The 22,516-nt window shown below is 34.9% G+C and overlaps 2 protein-coding genes across 7 annotated transcripts in view; both read right to left on the bottom strand.

Moving 5' to 3' along the window:
- LOC145690568 (uncharacterized) overlaps positions 1–9,929 on the bottom strand; it is an 86,199-nt gene extending 76,270 nt beyond the window's left edge. Inside the window, exon 1 of the mRNA XM_081765587.1 lies at positions 9,344–9,929. The gene's annotated coding sequence lies outside the window, so the exon portion shown is untranslated. The remainder of the gene's footprint in view (positions 1–9,343) is intronic.
- The window catches only part of GAPcenA (GTPase activating protein and centrosome-associated), a 772,500-nt gene that overhangs the window by 436,679 nt on the left and 313,305 nt on the right, over positions 1–22,516 (bottom strand). The window lies entirely within an intron of this gene.

Here is a 22,516-nt window from a genome sequence, read left to right as displayed (position 1 = left end):
ACCATTGAAATATTTTCCCTAAATCTAATCTTTTCGTCCAAAGAACGAATATTGAAACTAATTACAAAAATGAAATCGACTCTGCCTGTATAATCATAACCATAAGAAAGCTGAGCAGTGTAAAAATTTTTCAACATTCTCCTTGACCTAAATATTTTGCTTTCATTGAGACGTGTATGCTAAGGGTGAAAACAAGTTCAATATTTATGCTAAAAATAGAATATCTCAGACTTTCTCAAACTAGGGCTATGAAACTGTACACATATTTTTCATTGAAAATAAGTGGGCATATATATATATATTGCATTTGAACAATATATAATGAGGAAAGGGAGCATCTGAACAATTATTTAATTCCTATTGAAATCACCGTTGTCTATCTCATTATCAGAGAAAAACTAAACAGTTGAAAAAAAAAAAAAAAAAGTATTACACCACTAAATTCCTGAGCTCAAGCTAGTGTTATTTGTCATACACCCCCCTTCCCATTATATATATATATATATATAAATGAATCCAAAACGGCGGATTTCAAGATAGCGGTCATGAATGACACACTCCAAAAGTTGCGGCCTCTCATCAAACCTCTGTTCCCATCAACACTTTTTACTTTTCCCGTCTATTTTCAAACTTATGCAGGTGTCCAAGGACTTTTGACTCACCCTGTATTATATATATTTCTATTTTAAAATTAGTAGATACGTATTGCAGTGTTCTGAAAGTGCCGGTTTGAACGAGGGGAATGGACAATTCTTACAATGATTTTCTATACATTCAAATAAAATAATATTCCATTATCATGGAAAAATTTGCTAACCATTCTAAATGATTTCTAGAACTTATTTACCATAGCTCGAATCAAGCTTTAATCACAAAATTTCTACCAAATTTGTATCAAGGGGAATAGTGGGGTCAAAATTTATGCCGACAATTTCAATATCACTAAAGGCAGTGGAATTTCGTATATAAACTCTTACTTAAAAATAAGTGGACATATGTTAATTTCTTTTTTTTTGGGGGGGGGGATTTCACCTTTAGGGGAGAAAGGGGTCAATTTTTATAATTGTTTTCTCAAAATATAAAACTCAAATCGACGTTGTTAGTCTCATTACGGGAAAGCGACGGAATAGTTTGAAATGACTTTTGAACACAGCATTTGAGTCGACGTTTATTTTCACCAGTTCACTTTGACTGAAATAATCATCCTAAGTGGAAGAGAATTTAAATAAACCTTCCAAATATTTCTCAAACCTACTCTTCCCGTTTAAAGAACGGATATTTCTCCTCTTAAATAAATAAATACATACTGTAGAAACTTTCAGCATTTCCTTCAAGCAATCAGACGAAGGTTAAAATACAAATATGAATGCCCGCTTGATATGTAGACTATACTATTTATTGTAGTTTTACTTACTTACCAGCCTCGAATGATATACAGGGTGTCTCAGAAGTTCCCTGACAATGTAACGTGTCAGAGTTACAACAAAATTTAAGATGGAAAACAGTCTCCAAGTATGATGTTTTCAATTTAGAGTGAAGGAATTTTTTTTTTAATCGGACAAGCCGTTTGGGCTGTACACTTTTTATGCGCCCAATATTTAATGAAAATGCAACGTTGCTATTTACCTAGATCAGCGTTTCCCAACCTTTTTCAACTTGCGGCACACTACAGGTGTAACTTGAATTCTCGCGGCACACCCATCTATATATATATATATATATATATATATATATATATATATATATATATATATATATATATATATATAATTACCGTGGTATTTTAATGTGATTACTAATTTCCTTCTTACAGAGAAGAAAGCTCGATCACTGATTTTCCCCTGCGCTAAATCATTATACTTATTTTTCATTCTAATTTTAAAATAGAAAACAATAGCAATGAAATATAGGACTCGGGTTTTTAAAAATCCACTTTCTCTTTCGAAAACTGTATCTAACCTCTAACTAAAAGGGAAGATCACTAAATAACGAACAAATAAACAAATCTCCTATACTTTTAAAACACAATTGTAGGTAATTTGTATGCATGTTTGCTTTGTTGAATTTATTGAATGATATGTTAAAATTTCAAGTTACGAAATAGTCTGCAACAATAAAGAAGTAATAATGGTCATGACAATGATAAATACGTTTTTCAACATTAAAAATGTACAGAAAAGTAACACAGTATGAAATTTAAAATTGTAGATTTATAGTAGAGGTTCATAGTAATGTGAAATATAAATATACATTTTCCCCTGTCTTGCAATTTGGTTCGTATAGAATTAATAATTTCTTTCGATTTTCTCGCGGCACACCAGCGGCCCATTCGCGGCACACCGGTTGGGAAACGCTGACCTAGATCCATAACCTAAAGTAAATAGGGACATGTCTGAAACGAGGGTTAGTCATCGACACGTTAGTTTAAAAGACAGTCACTTCATTCACTTACATTGTTGGTCCAGGTAAATGGCAAGGTTGCATTTTTATTAAAGCAACTGCTCATACGTACATTCCACTTACCTCTCATAAAAATAGGTATTATAATACTTGGGTAAGCTGGAATTGATATCCAATTGATGTTAGAAAAAATATATTTTATAAAATTTCCCTGATTTCCAGTCTTTTTCCCTGACCTGCATAACTTTCCCTGTTTTCTCTGACCAGGAGGAACCCCCTGGTATAGTAGTATATCGCACGATCGCAACTAATGAATAAGATGATATCACTGGAAATTACTGAAACGGAATTATTTAGTTTAACATCCTACGATTATGCTTTTAAGGCTCAATATGTTGGATAATTACTGAGAGTAAATGAAAAGGAAAAAGTTCTACGGGAAACAGAACCGGGAACCGCATGCAAACTCTCACTTACTACTCGCCAGACCAACGAAAAGGGCTTGAAAGGTATTTTATGTGAGATTACAATATATGTATTTACATTTATTTGAAACAGTCTACTTACACGTCATAAGCTACTGTCTTCATTTACCTCTCTAACAGCTTGCAATAGTCACACACAATCCGCAATCTAGTCACAGTTATTGATTTAGATATTTTATTTATTTACTAAAAAAAAGGCTTCCCATTATTTTTGTAAAACCACTAACCAGGATACTTGATATTGAAATTCGAACGTGGGAACTCCCAATTACGAAGCTTCAACGCTAACCATTAACCTATGTTCGCTTGATAAATGTTTCAAAATTCCAGTTCTGCAACAATTTTTGTAGTATGTTTATTAATTTCATGAAGCAGAGTGAAAATTCTACCACTATCCGTACTATACTTTTAATCGGCAACTAATAGTTACGTTCATTATTTCTATCCGTTTTCTACATATTATTTGCAGAGACTATTGGGAGTAAATATTTTATTTTAGTAATGTTTCGTTCAAGTTTAGTCATATGTTAGTTAACACTTCAAATATTTATAAGTTTCCCATTCCGGTTATGACAATGATCAGAAATGATGTTTCCTCTTGTTATAGAATTCTTAACAATTTTTAATATTCTTTAAAGAAATAATTCTGAATTATCTCGAACGTTCAAATAAACTAGAATGAAGGAACTACTAGGGAACATTATTAGAAGAAAAAAATGACAATCAAGCTTTGGAAAAAATAAAATACCTAGCGAGCATACGCTAACCAGCTATTCTACGAAGGTAAATTGAAATTCATCCACTTAGTAGACAAATATAACTAAATCACTAACATAAAATGCCTGATCGCTTCGAACATTTGTGGTTTATTTCTATTTAGTCGTTTGTTTACGTGTAAAATGTTTAATATCTATATAATCATAAAGAGTTGTGCCTATCTATAGTAACTAACATTAAGAGAGAGATGAACGTTGTACATGTAAGAAAGGATAGAATTCAGCTTTCTTTGTAAATTTCACTGCGTGTTGGCCACGTTCACGAAAACAATAGAATTTCGCGATGAAAATTGAGATTTTTTCCTCATATTTCCAAGAAGACATGTAACATTTTCTATCATAAGAAAAGACCTCTATTGATATAATTTCTGAAGACATGCAACAAAAATACTGGACACAAGTGTACATTCAAAAAAATCTCTCACTTATTAACTTCAAAAATGTGCAACCAACTCATTGTGCAAATACGCAGTCACAATCACAAAGTCGTCATCTCTCTCTTTGAACCCGTTTCCCATTCCATACTTGGAATTAAATTAATAGCGAATTGAGCTAGTTTTTTGTAGCCAAAATACTACCATTTCCTACGGATGATTGCAAGAATGGAAGCTTTGAAGGAGAGGCCAGTGGCAGTATTTTCGTACATTACTGTAAATGATTTTTCATTCTGATAACATTTCTATTTGAATTTAAGAAATCTTATATTCTGAACAATCGGTTTGATTAAGAACAAATTATATAAACATTTTGTATTAAAATAACTAGAGAAAGGTCAAAAGGTGTACACGCTTGGATAAATTTATAACTGCGCTTTTTGTAATAAATTGTGAATGATGAAAGTTTTTAAATTGTTCACCAATGATGTCACGAGAAAAATGACAAAGTGAAACGCTTGAACTACTGCTCATACTAAAAGTACCCAAGCTTCGATAAATTTTTATTACGCTTTTTACACTAACATTCGTTCTTTCCACGGGAAACTAGTATCTGGAGAAAATTTCATTAGTTTCTCGTTTAGATACGCATGCCAATGAAAATTTAACGATAAAGACCCGTAACTTACGGTTCATGCATTTTCCTGTCATTTGATAAGACAACATGGATTTCAACCTGACGAAAAGAATGTAAAAATTCTCCCTCCCCTTCTCAAACGGAAAATTTAGAAGGCGTTAATTTTTAATGAGGAGTTTATATGCTGAGTTTCTTTATCCTAACTTCCACTCGCGCCAAGTAAGCTTTGTGGTGGACAAACACAGTGTGCGTGGGTTCTCCTGTTTCCTTCCGCTTGCTTCATTTCACAATTTCATCATGACAGGATAAGAAAAATGAAATCTTTGGTAAGTTTTTCGTCTCAGGGTTATGCTGTCGGCTAGGCTAAAGGAGACTAACTTGAAGGGCTCACTATATGATATATTTGGTTTTTCTTTCTCCCTAATTTTCAACACCTTTTGCTCCCTTAGGATATCTCCTTCTGTCAAAGTAAGACTATAAATATTATAGGTCCCATTGTTCTCAAATTATTTAATTTCAAGTTAATTTTCCATCGTTCTTGGCAGTTTATAACTTCGAAAGAACGCAATTTACGTCTTATGTTCATTTTGTGTTTCTCTTGAAGTTCCCTAAAGACTGCTAATTTGTTGTAGTAATTATTTCAGTCTCAGGAATCAATAAAGGCGATAATCTTTTACAGGAAGTATTTTAATAATAACCATTACAAGCCTTGAAAGAATATAATAGGTCGAATAATGTAACAAAATAGTATTAGAGAATGGTCAACTATATTAAAAAAGCTAGTCTTTGCTGCCTCTTGATTATGTCAGAAGGTAAAAAACGAAACGCCTAAAGTAAACGTAATGCTGAAAAAATTATCCTTGGGATTATTCAATCCTTCCAACAGGAACAACTTAAAATCCGCATCACTAACTTCGAAAGATATCACGTTGATTACATAACACATCCGCAAACTCCGGCAATATAACTGTCTTTACACAGCTTGAAAAAAAAAATCAAAATATCACAAAACCATTTCGTTCATTAATGATAACTGAATTATTGTGTATGGTTACAAAAAAAAGGGGAGACACGTATTTCAGGTAAATTCAGTGTTTTTGTTTTCGCTGTTAAATAGGGTTTCGGGGGACGCATCAGGCATTTGCCAGGCGGACCAGTCTAACCTTAGCCATACGCCAACTTCATTGCAAGTAACGATACAAAGAAATGCTGGAAATGGATAGTTTTCAATCTAAAAATGTCGAATTTTCCAAATCGTCCCACTAGTTTGGCCTATACATTTCTACGAAGTCCTATGTGAAATCAAAGGTAATGTTACAAGTTCAGCAGGCTGCTGGAACGAAACAAAAGAACTGAAAATCGACAAATCTCCACATTGTTCTGTGAAGGAACCTAGAAATCCTCGAGTCCATTTCCCAATAATTCTGTATTGCTGGTATGGTGAAGGCTCAAAGAAATGCCTGCTGAATCAACAAATGTTGCTATTTCATTCAACTTCGGATGCTTTACCAGTGTCGAACTTGCTGCAATTGGAAAAAATTCACAATTTTAGATTCAAAACCATACAAAAACCACACGGTTTTGTATTTTTATTCATAACAAAGTTGGCCTTGAATTTTTCATACGCCCGGCTTACTTGCAAAACTCTCGCAATTTCGACACAACGTTGTGAGGATTTACTGTAACTTCGTTGTAAACAAACAAATGCAGAGTACTTAATGTTATTGCATAGCAAATTAACAATTCTATATTACGTTGTGTGTCTGATTCTCTAGATGATCGTTTATCGACTATTATTTATGACGTCATCTTAGCCTACTTTCTATATATATATATATATGAAACATTCTATAACTTAGGAACTACTAAAATATACAGTTTCCAACAAAAAGACTGCCAACTTAAGCAAGAGTGCAGAATGCATTTTCAGGCTCAAACAGACAAAATGAACAACTACTATGTAATTTATATATATTATGTTTATTGTTTTTATATCTTCATATCACTGTATACAACAATTGCTTTTTTCTTTTGTATTTATTCATGAAAAAATTACAGAGAGGAATATGGTGAACTACAAAAACAGTTGGTTTTCACATGCGTCTGCAAAATTAATATGTACAGTTGAGGATGTGAAAAATGCTGGGACTTACAGACACCAGTGCCTTTAAATGCACACAGTGGAATTTCAGTTTAACATCTATCATGTTTTGTTAATAACTTGCACATCTTTCTTACCAGATATGTCAATATTAAAAACCCATATTGTTTTATGCTTTTTCTCCAGGAATAGTTTTGCGAATTCTAGGTGGGTTATCTGTTAAATATGGCATCAATCCTTATTAAAGACCATTCGTTCTAGCACAACACACACCCACACATACACATACACATTCATACACACACATGCTTTCTGTTGAAGAGTACACATAAAACACCAGGTCTATCAAGATATACTACAACATGAATACTAACACAATGATGCTAGTCTGTTTTATACGAAGTAAAAATTTAAGTTTCTCGAAATGTACAAATACATTAATTAAATACAACTAGTCAGGTATGATACACACTCACATAAAACTGTTCAACTGATCACCACGATTCGGATCTGAATTTAAAAATACAATTTTTTTCTCCTTATCTTTCAGTAACTGCACTTATATACAGTGCACTTAATAATAACCACCTTACATAAACTTATCATTTCGTAATAAAACTTTCTGTTTCACAACCAGGAAATAATTATATATATCGGTATATTTGCTCCGTTCTCACTGCTAAACATCCTCTCTCTCTCTCACTCACACACACACACACACACACACACACACACACACACATACACACACTGTTCGTCTCAAAAAGAATCCACAATGCATTTATCAAACTAAATAGATCACAGATTTAGAAGAGCGTTAAAAAAAAAAAAAAAAGAAAAGAAAAAAAGAAAAAAAAAGTGAAACAGAAAGTTATTTTAGTCCCAAAAGCTACAGGAAGCATTATTACAGCAAATATATATATATTTTTTTAATCTGTAATGGGACTATCTCCTCCTTACTAGTACATCAATAACATGATAAATAACAATAAGATTTGCTCAAAAAAAATATAAATAAAAAATAAAAATAAAAAATAAATAAAAATACAAGATAAAAATTTGCACATATTCCAAGCTCCAGAGAAAAAAAAATAAAAATAAAAAGGAACTCGATATAACTTTCTGCACAAACTTGCAGAAGCCATGGAGTGCAAACAATGTGTTTGGAGGCCAGCTAGCCAAACATAAATGTACGTCTTTTCAAGTTTTCGTTCATTCATGATTATATACATATATATACAAGCATATGTAAGTGTAAGTCTGCAAAATACTATAGAAACTTACACATACATATTTATATGTATGTATATATACAAACTAACATCTCGTAACATCTATTTGAAATGAAACATATCTAACAAAACAAATTTCGTCTCAATTTTGATAAAAAAAAAAAGTAGTTATCTTTGGATTCAATTACTATATTTTTTGTTCTTACTTCAAAATACTGAAGAAAAAAAAAAAAAACAACCAAACAAAAAAAGCACAAATCCAGCCACCACTCACATTGTCTGCATTTGTTTGTGTACAGTCATAATACTAATCTTAATAGTGAGTGCCAACAGCCCTGCCACTAGCTTCGGCCAGCACAGGTCTTCTGAAAAACTATTTAAAAAAATGCTTTCTAAATTAAATTATGTAGATCATTTCTCTACATACACCAGCATCTTCAAATTCTCAACTGCACACAAACCCCTCAAAAGTGTGGCATCACTAAAATACTCTTGTGAGGGGGAATAATACTTATGAACGAAGTGTTTAAGTAATACCTACAGCTGGCTGACCCCAATGAACACATTCTGCACTCTTGGCTAATATATCTTCTACATATACATACATATTTTATTTTATAATATATATATATATATCTCCGAAGGACAAAATGTTTTGTACCTTTAACGCTGTATCTACCAAACACACTTCATTTTCACCTCAACCATCCCTAACGGATAAGAATGACATTCAATTTCAATTCAGCCTTATTGTCTCATGTATGAAGACTATAGAAGGTATTGCCGTACACAATTTCTGTTTCCGCAGTTAGTCTCCTGCAAGGATGTTTTGTGCAAAAAATTACAAGCCCCAACTGATATCACACTTAATGAGATCGAATATTTTAACCAACTGTTATATATAATTTAAATCTTCAGAAGTCTCATTAAGGAAGGGAGCAGAGCAAGAAAAAATAATAAAAGTAGAAAATAATCATGAATCTCCAGTACTCATGACCATCATTTAGTTTGTGGAACTGCCTGAGATGGAACTGTACCTACCATGGTACTTCAACACCTATATCAAGGTATACAAACCTGAACTGTCCACACGACGTCATATATATATATAAAAAAAGCGTCACACAAATGAAATCCTTATAACCGTGGCTCTTCGAATACTCGCATATGACTGAACTTGATTCATTTGAACCAAATGACTACCATTTATTCCAAGTCGTCGTCTTATTAATACAACAAAAACCATCAAAATGATGGACTATGTACGAATGAGCAATGAACGGCCTGGAAACAGGTTTACATGGAACTGTGTTAATTACGCCTTGTCAATGGCCTAACCTGCTTCTGAATCGCTGGAGTCTGATGTACTAGACGATAAACTGGAACTACTGGAATCAGAGTCGGAACTACTCGAACTGCTAGCTGATAACCTTGATCCGCCGACATCTACAGATTTATTTTCCTCTGAAAAATAACCCAAATACAAATATATTACAAGGAATTAAAGCATTATACAAAAACTCTCTCTACAATATTAAGTATCAATAGATTACCATCCAATAAAAACGAAAGCAGGTTAAAGCTTTTCTTCTCTTCGGACATTGGTATCATAGAATCTCCTATGAGTCTACAAACACAGGATACGCAGCTTACAACTTAAGACGAATGATTCTCAAATGTAAAATGGATTTTGACTGATCCAAAAACATATCTAGACAGATAGTTCGAAGGTATAACTTATTATAAAGTTCTAGCTCATAAAAGGATAAATTACGGCACAATCAAGATCTGATAACCACGAATGCACATTAAAATGAATACAACTACAGTATTTAAGCAATCTACTAGAAATTTTAGTAACGTTATAATACTATCTATCGATCCTATACAAACGAATTATCTGCATGCTGAAAATAATGCAGTGTAGCTACTACTACTTTATTTAGTCAGACTGGAAAATGGCACGTTATTTTAATACATAATGACTGCATAATAGGCAAAAAAAACATGTCGCACATATAACAGTGTTACGGGAAAGTCATTTGAAAATGATTTAATTGCTACAACTTTAATCCATAGAAGGCAAAATAAACAAGAATGCATTTTACAAAATTAGTTTAAAAAGTGTTGTTCTGAAGCTGTCAGAGTATGGTATGCTTATCCATAGACAGTATGAGTACATTTTTTAAAACTAGACTATACTGCTCCGGGTAATGCAGAAAACTCTCGAGAGATCGAGCTACAGCGAATAGTTGTAACCGTTGTGAGATGGTACATTCTAGTTACGGCTGCAGATGCACTTCACTCGTGGGCTATCCCGGCATTCGGCGTAAGTAACGACCTCCTTATCCCACTACGATCCGTAACATCGGACTCCTTGCAGGAATCGTCAGTCATGAAGCACAAGAATATTGGCATATATCACGCAACGTAATATATATATATATTTTTTAATGAATTTCAGTCTCAGAACGCACGATAATGCTAGCTCATTTGTTTCGCGAGCAGACCACACACCCATCCATGAAACAGTGCAAGTTATCCGAAGCAAGTACCCTGAACGAGTCTTAAGTACTCCCGAATTTGAGAATTGTCTGAGTATTATAAACACAGGAGTATTTAAGGAGTCTAAAAAGATGAGCAGCGTCTTGACCTGAGGCTCCAAACAATCTGCAAGTGTCGCTGTAGTCGAAACATAAGCGACAATGGGAGGCTCTCGACGGGGAAAGTGCAAAACTTCGTACCTCATCAAAACCAAACTTTTTAGGAGAGCAATAAAACCGTTCTGCTTTCACATTAACTATTATGCAATACGAGGTTTTAAAAGTTAAGTTTTTCAATTTTTATTTTACTTTATTTTGAAAATTGGGTTTTCGTTTACGAGCTTTTGCACACATGTAGATTCAGATGTGGGAAATTAAACGCAACCAAAATCTAAAATTCATACAAAGTGGAGATACGAGGTTTTGCACTTTCGCCATTGCTTTTGTAAGTTCTTCCGAGGTTGGAATATGGGGCTCCCTAGACTATCCCTGCTAAGGCAATCCTTGTACACGCCTCACAGATAAAACCATGACGTGAGGTTCGAACTACTTGGGTTCTTCTACGATTCTAGACGGTCTGAGCAACTATATCGCTGACTCCACAGTTAGCCTGGCAGACAATAGACATTTCTTATTTCCTAGTTCCTCTTGAGGTTCGAATTCAAATCCTACTAGATAAACAATCTGCCTTTACTTGGACTTTCACATAGTTCTCGCTAGATAGGTTTAATGCCTCACTAAGGTAAAGTGATGCACATGTCGCACGGGCTCGGGAAGTTACAAAAACACACTTTCACGGACAAAATTATATAGTTTCCTAGTCATCTGTCTCGCGAGTATCACAGTTCTGGTTGATCGCCTCAATATGCCACATGCCCACTCTTATTTCCCGCCGGATGGACAGTAAGTGATGAGTAGCACGGAAAACTTAAGAGCTTTGAGTTTCGAAGCATGTTGAATTGACTCAGCTTAAACGTGTCGATAGTCAATCTACAGGAAGGAATATCAAGTTCATCCTCTTATCGGTGCATGGAACGGCGCCTTTGAGACATCATAAGGCCGACAACCCAATGGTGCACCGAAGCACGCACTTGTCGATATAGTATTCCAACGCGGTAGATTACCGTACGACTCAGCACGGCCTGGTAAATGTGAGAAAACAACTGAATCAACAGCAAGAGCCACCGTTGCCATTTCAATAGCACTTTCCCAAAACGTCCGATATAAAGCGCAAAAAAGCCTTAGTCATCTGACTTGCACTAAACGTAAATTATACTCCCAAGCAACCTCAACGTCCTATAGCCAGTCTGGAGTAGAGTTTCGGTACTCATTGTGAAACAAGGAAGATCTTAATCATCTTCTTACCTGCGGCTATCATTGAAAGTACTAAGCTCTTCTGCAAGTTGAGCTAAACGCCGTTCTTACATAACATTTATTACTGTTTTGAGAAGCAAGTGTATACTGGTGGTGTTTATGTGAGTACTAAATTATCCTCGAAGGCTAGGAGTTCACAATCAAGGTACCACAAGAGATAAGAGACACAGCACACTGTCGATCACCAGGTTGTTTAGCAATCGAGAAAGGGGGTCACCCTCTCGAACAGGCTTTCCTTAGTTTTAAGATGGTTTTAGATGCGGTGTAGAATGCACCAACGTGGTCCTCAAAAGGAAGACATTTGATGTCGGGTTTTGAATTTTTATATTTTACATTCATTTAACTGTTGCATGTACTTACAAAAGTTGTGTTGTCAGTATGTAAGACAGTTATAAGCACACAACTTGGGAAATCTTTTACATAGCTGAGGAGGTATTTTGTTTAGAACTTTCACATATATTATACCTTTCAATTTATCGGAAATACACGGTACAGGATTTAATTTTGAAACAAGCTCTAAATTTAGGAATTTATATGAATTTACGTCTTATTATAATTTCCAATCATGTGACGAAAGAAAATAATCGTACATCAGATCTGGTTCTGTCTAATATAACGAATATAGAATAGGGAATATTGTTCACTAATTCCAGAAGATGTACACCATCCATCCTTAGTAATAAACGTGATGCAGCAGGGGATCGCGAAGATTAAAAAGAAAACTAATATATCAGGATATTATTTTAGGAAAGCTAATTTCTTAGGGTTGTATCTCGAATTCTCATCTATTAACTGGAACTGCCAAAAGAAATATGAAAACGCCAATGACCTAGTTGATAATCTCTATTACATTATTTATAGTGTATTTGACAAGTGCGTGCCACTTAAAAACAAATCAAGAACAGCTTATCCGTGCTGGTTTACAAATGAAATAATCAAAAAAATCAAAACTAAAGCAAGGTATCATAAAAAATACAAATGTAATGAAGTAAATTATCTCAGTAAATTCAATGATTTGCGTAGGGAAATAAAGGAAGAAATTAAGATGGTATACAGAGCGTTCATACAAGATTCTGAAAATAACATTAATAACCCTACTAATGAATAGTGGAACTTCATAAAAAATAAGACAGCATCTCCTTGGGGGTGAATTAAATTATGTGGGACGCAAACTTTCTCATAACGATGAAATAGCCAATGCTTTTGCACAGTATTTCTAGTCAGTATATGTGCCAGATACAGGTGTCACATTCCTACGAACAGTTTATTAACCTATGTAAGTAACAAACTAGAGTCACTTACCATTGAGGAAATCACTCAATCTGAAGTAAAAATGGATATCAAAAAATTAAAGTCCAGAACTACTTGGCCCTGATGGAATACCTCCATATATTATAAAGGGTTGTATAGATGCGTTTACATATCCGCTAAGGAATGCATTCAATCTCACTTTAAAAATATGAGTTTTTCCGGATAAAGGGAAATCATCTATAATTTGCCCAATACCAAAAACCAATGATAAACACGAAATAAATAACTACCGGCCTATATCAATTTTACCTACTTTTGCAAATATATTTGAACAAATCCTATACCGACGGATAATTGACCACATCCAGCCCGTAATCTCACCATATCAACATGGCTTAATCCCACACAAATCAACAACAAACCTTGCACTTATCACATACTTTATAGCAAACTCGTTAGATGTAGGATGTCAGGTTGATGTAATATATATATATATATATATATATATATATATATATATATATATATATATATATAGATAGATAGATTTTGGAAAAGCATTTGACAGAGTCAATCACAGAATACTATTACATAAGCTAGGTGAATATAATTTCTCTTCTCCCTTGATCAAATTCTTTTCATCATATTTAACCCTTTCACTGTGGAAGGCGACGGAAAAAAATTTCCCTAACCTGCGAATGTCGATTCTAGTCGACGTGTTAAAATTTGTCTGTATCTTGGGTTTGTCGATTGTAGTCGCCAAAGGTTTTCTGTGTGATTTCTATTGTTTATCGAAAACAAAAGAACACAAACAAAAATGAACGGTACAACTTTGGCGACTACTCTCGACAAAGCCAAGATACGGACAAACAAATTTTAACACGTCGACTATAGTCGACATTCGCATGTTAAGGAAATTTGGTTTTATCTACAAAGAATATAAATCATCTGATTATATTGCATATTCTGGAATTCCCCAGGGCTCTAATCGAGGTCCGTTATTGTTCCTTTTATTCATTAACGATCTCCCTGATCATATATTAAGTAACAAATTGCTTTTTGGTGATGACTTCAAAATATACGGTAGGATAAACACCATCCATGACTGTCTCGATTTACAACACGACATGGAAAATATTGCTAATTGGCGTTCTCTTAAACTTAATGTAAACATAAACAAATGTAACATTTTATCGTTTACCAGAAACAAAAGTCAAACAGAGTTTGATTATTCAATGAATCAGATCTTACTAAATAGATTAAATTCAGCCAAAGATCTTGGAGTTATATTTGATACAAAACTGACATTTAATAACCATATAGAGAACATAATTAATGGATCTCTCAAGATGTTAGGGTTCATAATTAGAACTGGAAATGAATTTAACAATAGTACTACACTGTTATCAAAACTGAAATATGCTGCTGTGATCTGGAACCCATCACAACAGCAATACAGACACCAACTGGAAAAGGTCCAATCTAAATTTATCAAATACTTTACGTATAAGACAACTGGAATCTATCCATATTATGAAAATTATCTAACATTATTTAACAACTTCTGTATCCCTACACTTGAACAATGGAGAACTGTGAAAGATATGATTTTTCTCCATAAAATAGTACGAAACGAATTTAATTGTACGGATCTCATATCAACATTAAATTTTCATGCCCCGAAACTTAAAACTCGTGCTAATAACTCTGATCTGTTCTACTGCAAAAAAAGCAAGGACCAATGTAATATTGACATCACCAATTTGGACAATGTGTTCTACTTATAACAAAATATGTATCAAACACAAAGAAATTAACATCTTCAATATGAACTCTATGTTTAAGAAAACTATTGTAAATGTATTATGTAATACAGCAACACTATAATTGGGCTTATGCCTGTTATGTTGATGGCAAATAAATAAATACGTAGCGAAGTTTTTCTACCATTATTTATTATCATTCTCTGATAGCTCATGCGTTTGTACTTTCTCCAACGTTTTTAATGAATAGCAAAACCAAATATGAACAAAATAAAACAAACTATCTACTGAGTAGGAATTTGGTACACGAATCACTCAAGACCACGCCAACAACGGCCAAACGAAATCGACCTTCGCTAGCTTCAGTGTGAAATTCTACAGTTTGCATACTTGGAATATTTTTTAATTCTCGGGAGTAACTATGCATTTTCACACCACAGTTGAGACTATCAAAGAATACCGAGTTTGTAAGACTGGATTATTTACAGCACGGATAGTGCCTTTTAATACTATTTACATTATGTACAATAGTATCAACATTTATCGTAAGTCATTTTAATATATTAGAATTTATCTCCGAATTTTACAATTGTCTGGATCCTCGTTTCTCAAAATCTTTGTGTCACAATTTTATAGTCTATAGCCACTAGCAGCTACAACCTTCTTATGTTACATCTTTGGAAGGATTATCAAAATAGTTTTTCGGATTACTCAAAACACATTTTACAATGGGGAAGCAATCATGCTTAGAGCATTACGTTATAATAATAAATTTTTGGAATGAAATTTGTGTTTAGCATTTAAAGGTCCCAGACGTGAACGAATCCAACTGACGATCTCACGAAGAAATTCCTAATACATAAAGCCTATTTCCCACTTAAAGTCTGTAACTAACTCAAAACATACAGTACAAGATACTGTATATAATTAAATTACGGTAAATGAACGGTGCGAGTCTGTAACTGATTCCGGGGTATACACGTTCTTTTGTCCCCGACTCAACAAGACATCTTAAGGAAAAATCTATTAGTCATCGCAGCCAGTAACGCAAATACAACCTTAAAATATTCCCTACCTAGCAAGAAAAAGTTGGTGAATTTTTCAAATTTACAATATATACGGTTTGATGTGATGAACTTGCATGTTACCAGATATTGCATTAAGTGCTTTTAATGTATCAGACATCTAGAATTACAGAACTTCACTTTATGTACGGCCACAGAAACCTACTTCACTTAAAGAATATAATTCAGTTGTTACACTCACTTCTTGGCTTGTATAATGATATGCGAAAGGAACAAATTTATATTTCCTTCAAAAAGAAACTGAAACAATGCCGAATTCAGACATTGTAAAACCACACTCAGCAATTATAACTATCATTCTATTTGGATTCGAAGCTTTCGCCTCTCCCCTGGAGTCTTGGTCACGGAGATTAAAAACAGAATGAGGAAGAACAGAATCAAGGAATAAAAACGAACGAACTTACCAAGGAGAAAGCTGCGTTGTACAAAAAACACGTTGTCAAGTGCGTTAGCGATCTGAAGATGATGTTGAAGCAAACAAATATGACAGAGTCAAATAGCGGGCCTTTAATGTTTTTAGTTGGAAGGTTGCCAATTCATGTTATTTTTAATGTCATACCAATGTTATGAAAAGTTTTGTAATAACCGCCTCCCATTCGTCACTCCGCAATCCCTTGTCTATTTTTTTTTTTTTTTTTTAACGAATAAATAATTTTTCAAAAACCAGTCTCTCTAGGTCATTTCTAGCTACAAATAAATTTACTTAATTTTCTACCATGTGTTTCGCTTCTTTTGAATGTTTCGATAAACCTCAAACCGGATTTTTCGCTTTTGAATCTAATGTGTTCCCTTACTCGGACTTCTAAAATTTCATTTCGTTTTGCCTCTCTGGCAACTGCATTTTATTTCGTAAATACCCGATTTTTCATTGGGATTCGTGTAATAACTCTTGAATTGGGTAATGTTCTTTTCTAAAGTTTTACGTGATTTTAAACCTGTACAAAAACCGTATTGTGTGTAGATTCTATTTAATGTAGTGGTCAATCTGGCAAAAGTACAGAAGCTTGGTCTACATTATGTAAACGATTTTGTGTCCCCTACGCTAGGGCGTAAAACCGTAATTCTACCAGCGGTTGTGCTCGATATGACGACCCTGTCTATAAACTATAGCCCGACACCGAAATTTTCATTGGAGCAGGCTTCTGTTCAGAGAAATCTGATCAAATTTGGACTACTACTCCTTGCAAACTTTCCACAAGCCAGTTAATGTGCGTGGGCGACTTAAGGAAATCGCTCGCTTCAAACACTGGAAAGCACAAAACTCCATTGGTACAACGTTGGGAGACTTGACAGGGATAGCATGGATTTCAGTTTCACGCGCTTTGCGGGCCATGTATGCCACAGTTGTTCGAAACGTGTGACTGGCTACTTTGTCTTGATGAATGAAGACTTACAACACCTAAGCGCAATTCAACGGTATATGCTGCCGGTATAATGGCTCCAGAACGTGTTGTTGATAGTATGATGCATCAAGTTTCACATTTCGTGCAACTCTATGCTAGGGGAAGTTTCTCTTTATGGAAAATTCTCCAACCACCATGAAACTACCGGGAGAACTTTCGCGATATGTGCGGACCCAATTGGTATGGTTATTTGCATCCTTTGGATGATAGTAAATAGTTCGAACCCGCTTGGAGATTGACAAATAGATCCAGGCCTCGTTTAACGTGATTACATATTTCCATTAGTCACCCGCTAAATACAGTTTGCAATGGACCCTACTTTCCCGGATGTGTTTGGCTGTGAGTGTGTGAACAAGCTGCTTATGCTTCACTTGCAGGCGTAAATCCTGGCTGATTATCCTTTACACAGTTGATTTGGATCTTCTAACACTCCTGGCAATTCTCTTTGTGGTGACGGATTCTCCTGGATCACGAACTTCTGCACTTATCGAACTACATCCATTGTACGTTTAGGTCGAGGGTGTTGTTTTCGTGCCACTGTCCACACACTCGCTCCCTCTGGCTGTGCATTTTTGTTAAGTTTGAGTACATTGGCAATACCCTTCCTGGAAATGGTGAAACCCTTGGACGAACAATGTTTCACAATTGCACTGTAGCTGTATCAGACGTCGGAAAGAGCTGTAATGTACCCCTCCCAGAATGGGGTCACTTTTGGAGGCATTTTACACTCGGAACACTTCACTTCTTACTACCGAATTCTCCACACAACTGGTTTCTAATTGCTCTGCCGTGCTTATTGTCTGTGCGATTCTAGCGCCTCTGGCGGATGTTCCACTTCGTTTTCATAAATGTGGACCGACCTTCTGTAGGCAATCCGATCTATTTTTTATCCTTAATGTCGAATTCAGGTTTATCGAAACAAATTCCTTTTAACCTATTATACCAATTATTCAATAATGAAGCTGGGTACCCGTTCACATTGCCCAATTACATCAGGTATTGAATCTCTTTCTGTAAATCTATTTTTAAGAAAGAAAGAGACTTATGGCATGCAAAAAGAAATTCTTCCAAATATTTGCTTTGGTACTTATAGAACGTACAGATTTGTAATGAATGTACTGTGTACCTTCTGTTGGCTTGTGGTAAACCCTGGTGATGAATTTGTTGCTGTGTCTTTTCATGTTAAGGTCTAGGTACGTAAGACTGCCGTCTTTCTCAACCGTGAATCTCAAATTATTATAAATATCATTTAATTTTTTAAAATAAATAATCCATTTGTGAATCGTCCCTTGTACAAAAGTACATCGTCAACGTATCTATAATATCGAACCGTTCCAACTTTTCGTTCTTTCAAAACTCCACTTTCAACCATATGAAGTACTAGATTAGCTAACAATTATGATAAAGGGTTTCCCCATAGACAAACCTTCAACTTTATGATATATACAGGAGTTGCACAAAAAAAAATCTAAAACGTTTGCAAAAGTGTGAAAATAATATCTGATATGGTGTGGGGCCTCCTTTTGCGTTTAAAACAGCTTGGATCCGGCGTGGAATGGACGTATACAACTTCTGAATCGTGGTGTGTGGAATTTTGTACCATTGTTCCTCCAAAACATGCTCCAGTTCCTTAAGGGATGCTGGTGGAGGGTACTGAGACCGAAAACGCCTTTCTAACTCAGACCACAATGGCTCAATGATGTTCAGATCTGGTGATTGTAGGACCCAGGGCAGGTGTGATAGCTCCTGGTCATGCTCTTCGAACCATGATTTCACAGTTTTTGCAGCGTGACAAGGTTCCAAATCATCTTGGTAGATGCTAGCACCATCACGGAAGAATATTTGGGCCATGGGTAGACCCTGGTCCCCCAAAATGACCTCATACGCCTTAGTATAACACTGCCCATACTGTAACAGAACCATCCCCATGCTTTACAGTTGGGAGCAGACAGTCTGTATCATAGGCCTGCGACGGTGTTCTCCATACGTAAACACGACCGGTTGTTGGAAACAAGGTGAAGGTCGATTCATCGGACCACATTACGTGTTTTCACTGTTCATGTGTTCACGCCTTGTGGTCCTTGCACCATTGGATACGCCTTTTCGCATTTACTGCTGTGACCAGGGGTTTGGCGATAGCGACCCTGCCATGAATTTTCATTTTATGCTGTTCCTGTCGCACTATTTTCGATGAAACCGGGTTCTGTAGGACGGAATGGAGTTCAGATGTAATTTTCATTGCAGTGGTCTTCTTTTTAGCTGTTACAATCCGTTTCAATGCCCTCCGTTCCCTATCTCACAGAATTGTCTTTCGACCACTGTCGTGCTTTGCAGACGTTGTTTGTCCATAAATTGTGAATGCCCTCGTGACATTGTATACAGCGTCTTTCGATACCCCCTCAATTTTCGCCAGTGTTGCCACTAAAGCTCCAACCAGACGGGCACCAACGATCTTGGAAGTGTCAGGTCGCCCATTCTACCGCACTACTTTCACACCGCGACACACACAGATAAACTGGTTACTGCTGACGGAAGAGGAAGGTCCACATGACACAATGAAAACAAAAAACGATAGGCAACCGTCATACGTGTTGTACAGTGGAGGGGCAAACTTACGTGTCCTGTATGAAGTGTTTCTAGATTTTTTTCCTCTACTCCTGTAGATATATATATATATATATATATATATATATATATATATATATATATATATATATATATATATATATATATATATATATATATATATATATATATATATATATTTATTACCTTACCTTAAACACAATATTTTCTCATTTGAAGGTAATATATATAATTATGTTAAGGTTTGGCTATGGGAAACCCTTTATCACCATTGTTATCTAATCTAGTACTTCATATGGTTGAAAGTAGAATTTTAAAAGAATGGAAAAATGGAACGGTTCGATATTATAGATATGTTGTCGAGGTACTTTTTTTTGCACAAGAACGGTTTATAAAAGGATTATTTATTAACAGAATTAAATAATATTCATAAGAATTTGAGATTCACAGTTGAGAAAGAAAAAGACGGTAGTCTTACGTACCTAGACTTAATATAAGAAGACATGGCAACGAATGCATTACCAGGGTTCACCACAAGTCAACAAAAGGTACACAGTACATTCATTACAACTATGCACATTCAACAAGTACCAAAGCAAGTATTTGGAAGAATTTCTTTTTGCGTGCCATAAGTAGTGTTGTAAAAAAACGGTTTTTTTTCTGTGAAGTTTTTTTTCAATAAAAAACATCGTTCTTTTTGATGTTTTTTTTCAAAAGTCTGTTTTTTTTCTGGCAACTATTATTTATTGATTTATGTTGCAGATTATTGAAATAATCAACAGAACTTGAGTCGAAGCCCTCGTAACTTACAAATCGTTTGTTTCTTTGAACCTATACGAGCAAAATTGTGTGATTATTCCTTTCGGTCCCAGGTCATTTTTGGCGTTTTTCTACATTTCCAGTTAGTGACTTATTGCTCAAAAACTATTCATTCGATTGATATGGTTAAGGCCTTTTTTTAAAGAAAATGGATGTGGCTATTTTTTGGTGTAAGTTGCATTGCAGTGTTACCAACGAGTGGGAAATTATTGAGGGAAATGTAGGGGTGAAAATTTTTAAAAAATTCCCTAACCGAATTTCATAATTTTTTTGTATCTAGCACCACTGCTGTTATATGGGTTTAAGTCACCTAAACAAATCTTTGGTGTGTTGACAAGGTACAGTGAAATCCTGAAGTCGCTGGCTTCCATTCAAAGAGGGAAAGAAAAAAATTCTGTCATACACATGAAATTTTGACACTTTTTACGCCTCAGAGGCAAAAATCAAATATGCCGGCTACAGCTTCTCTAATTATCCTATTGAAACTTTTTATAGTGCGTTCTGTAGGGCAAAGAAGAATCTTTCAGGTAGTGGTACGTTCGTCTCAATGTATCCAGTAAGAGGGCAATAATAGAAGGGAAAAGGGAAATTTTCCGAATTTTTCACCTAATAGCGGGAATTAATTGTTTTGGCTGGAAACGCTGCCATCAGACAGACGAAAGCTATTTAAAAATAAACAGTAGTACTCGAAGAATATATCCTACAAGTATCATGGCGATATATAACAAAGTAAGCATGAAATTAAAAAAAATCTCATTCTACCTCAGAAATTCACCATTTTCTTACCATTTCCAGAACATGGTTTATTATAAACCTCAACTGTACTTCCCCTAATTATTCTAGTGAAACTTTTTCTGGTGCACTGTGTAGGCTAAGGATGAGGCTGTCAGACACTGGTACATTTGTTCGAATGTAGCCAACAAGAAGGAAATAATAGAAATAAAAAAGGGAATTTTCCCCAAAATTTGCCCCTAAAATCTGGAATTAAAATTTTTTGTAGCTAGCAACACTGCTATCAGACATACACAAACTATCTTAAAATAAGCTTTGGTATCCCTCTAATATATCCTACAAGTTTTGTGACGATATCTAATAAAGTAAGCATGTCAATAAAAAATATCTCATTCTACCTTTAAAAAAAATTACAGTTATCTTTCCAATTAGAAAACAAGGTCCACTGTAAACCTCAACTGTACTTCCCCTAATTATCCTATTGAAACTTTCTATAGTGCGTTGTGTAGAGCAAAGGCGAGACTTCCAGATACTGGTACGTTTGTTCCGATATAGCCAACAAGAGGGAAATAATAGAGACAAAACAGATATTTTTTCCAAAATTTCCCCCTAAAATCTGGAATTAAAATATTCTGTAGCTGGCAACACTGCAACCAGACAGACGCAAACTATCTTAAATTAAACATTGGTACACCACTAATATATCTTACAAGTATTGTGGCGATATTTAAGGAACAAAGCTTCTAATTACCAAAAATATATTACGGTAAACAGAAAAATAAGGAAAAACTAGAAAAATCAAGGGCTAGAACATAAATACGAATTTTACGTGCGTCCCCTAATTACCCCATTGTAGCGATCTGTACTTTCGTTTGTTAAGTAAGGACAAATGTTCGATTGGCGTGAGTTGACTTGCACTCGGACGTATAGCTACGGATTTATAAACAAAAATTTC

This window comes from Thermobia domestica, chromosome 7 (assembly GCF_964235325.1).
Source record: "Thermobia domestica chromosome 7, izTheDome1.hap1.1, whole genome shotgun sequence".
Classification (NCBI taxonomy): Eukaryota; Metazoa; Arthropoda; class Insecta; order Zygentoma; family Lepismatidae; genus Thermobia; species Thermobia domestica.
The sequence above is the reverse complement of the archived record's forward strand: the minus strand, read 5'-3'. Positions and strand labels throughout refer to the sequence as shown.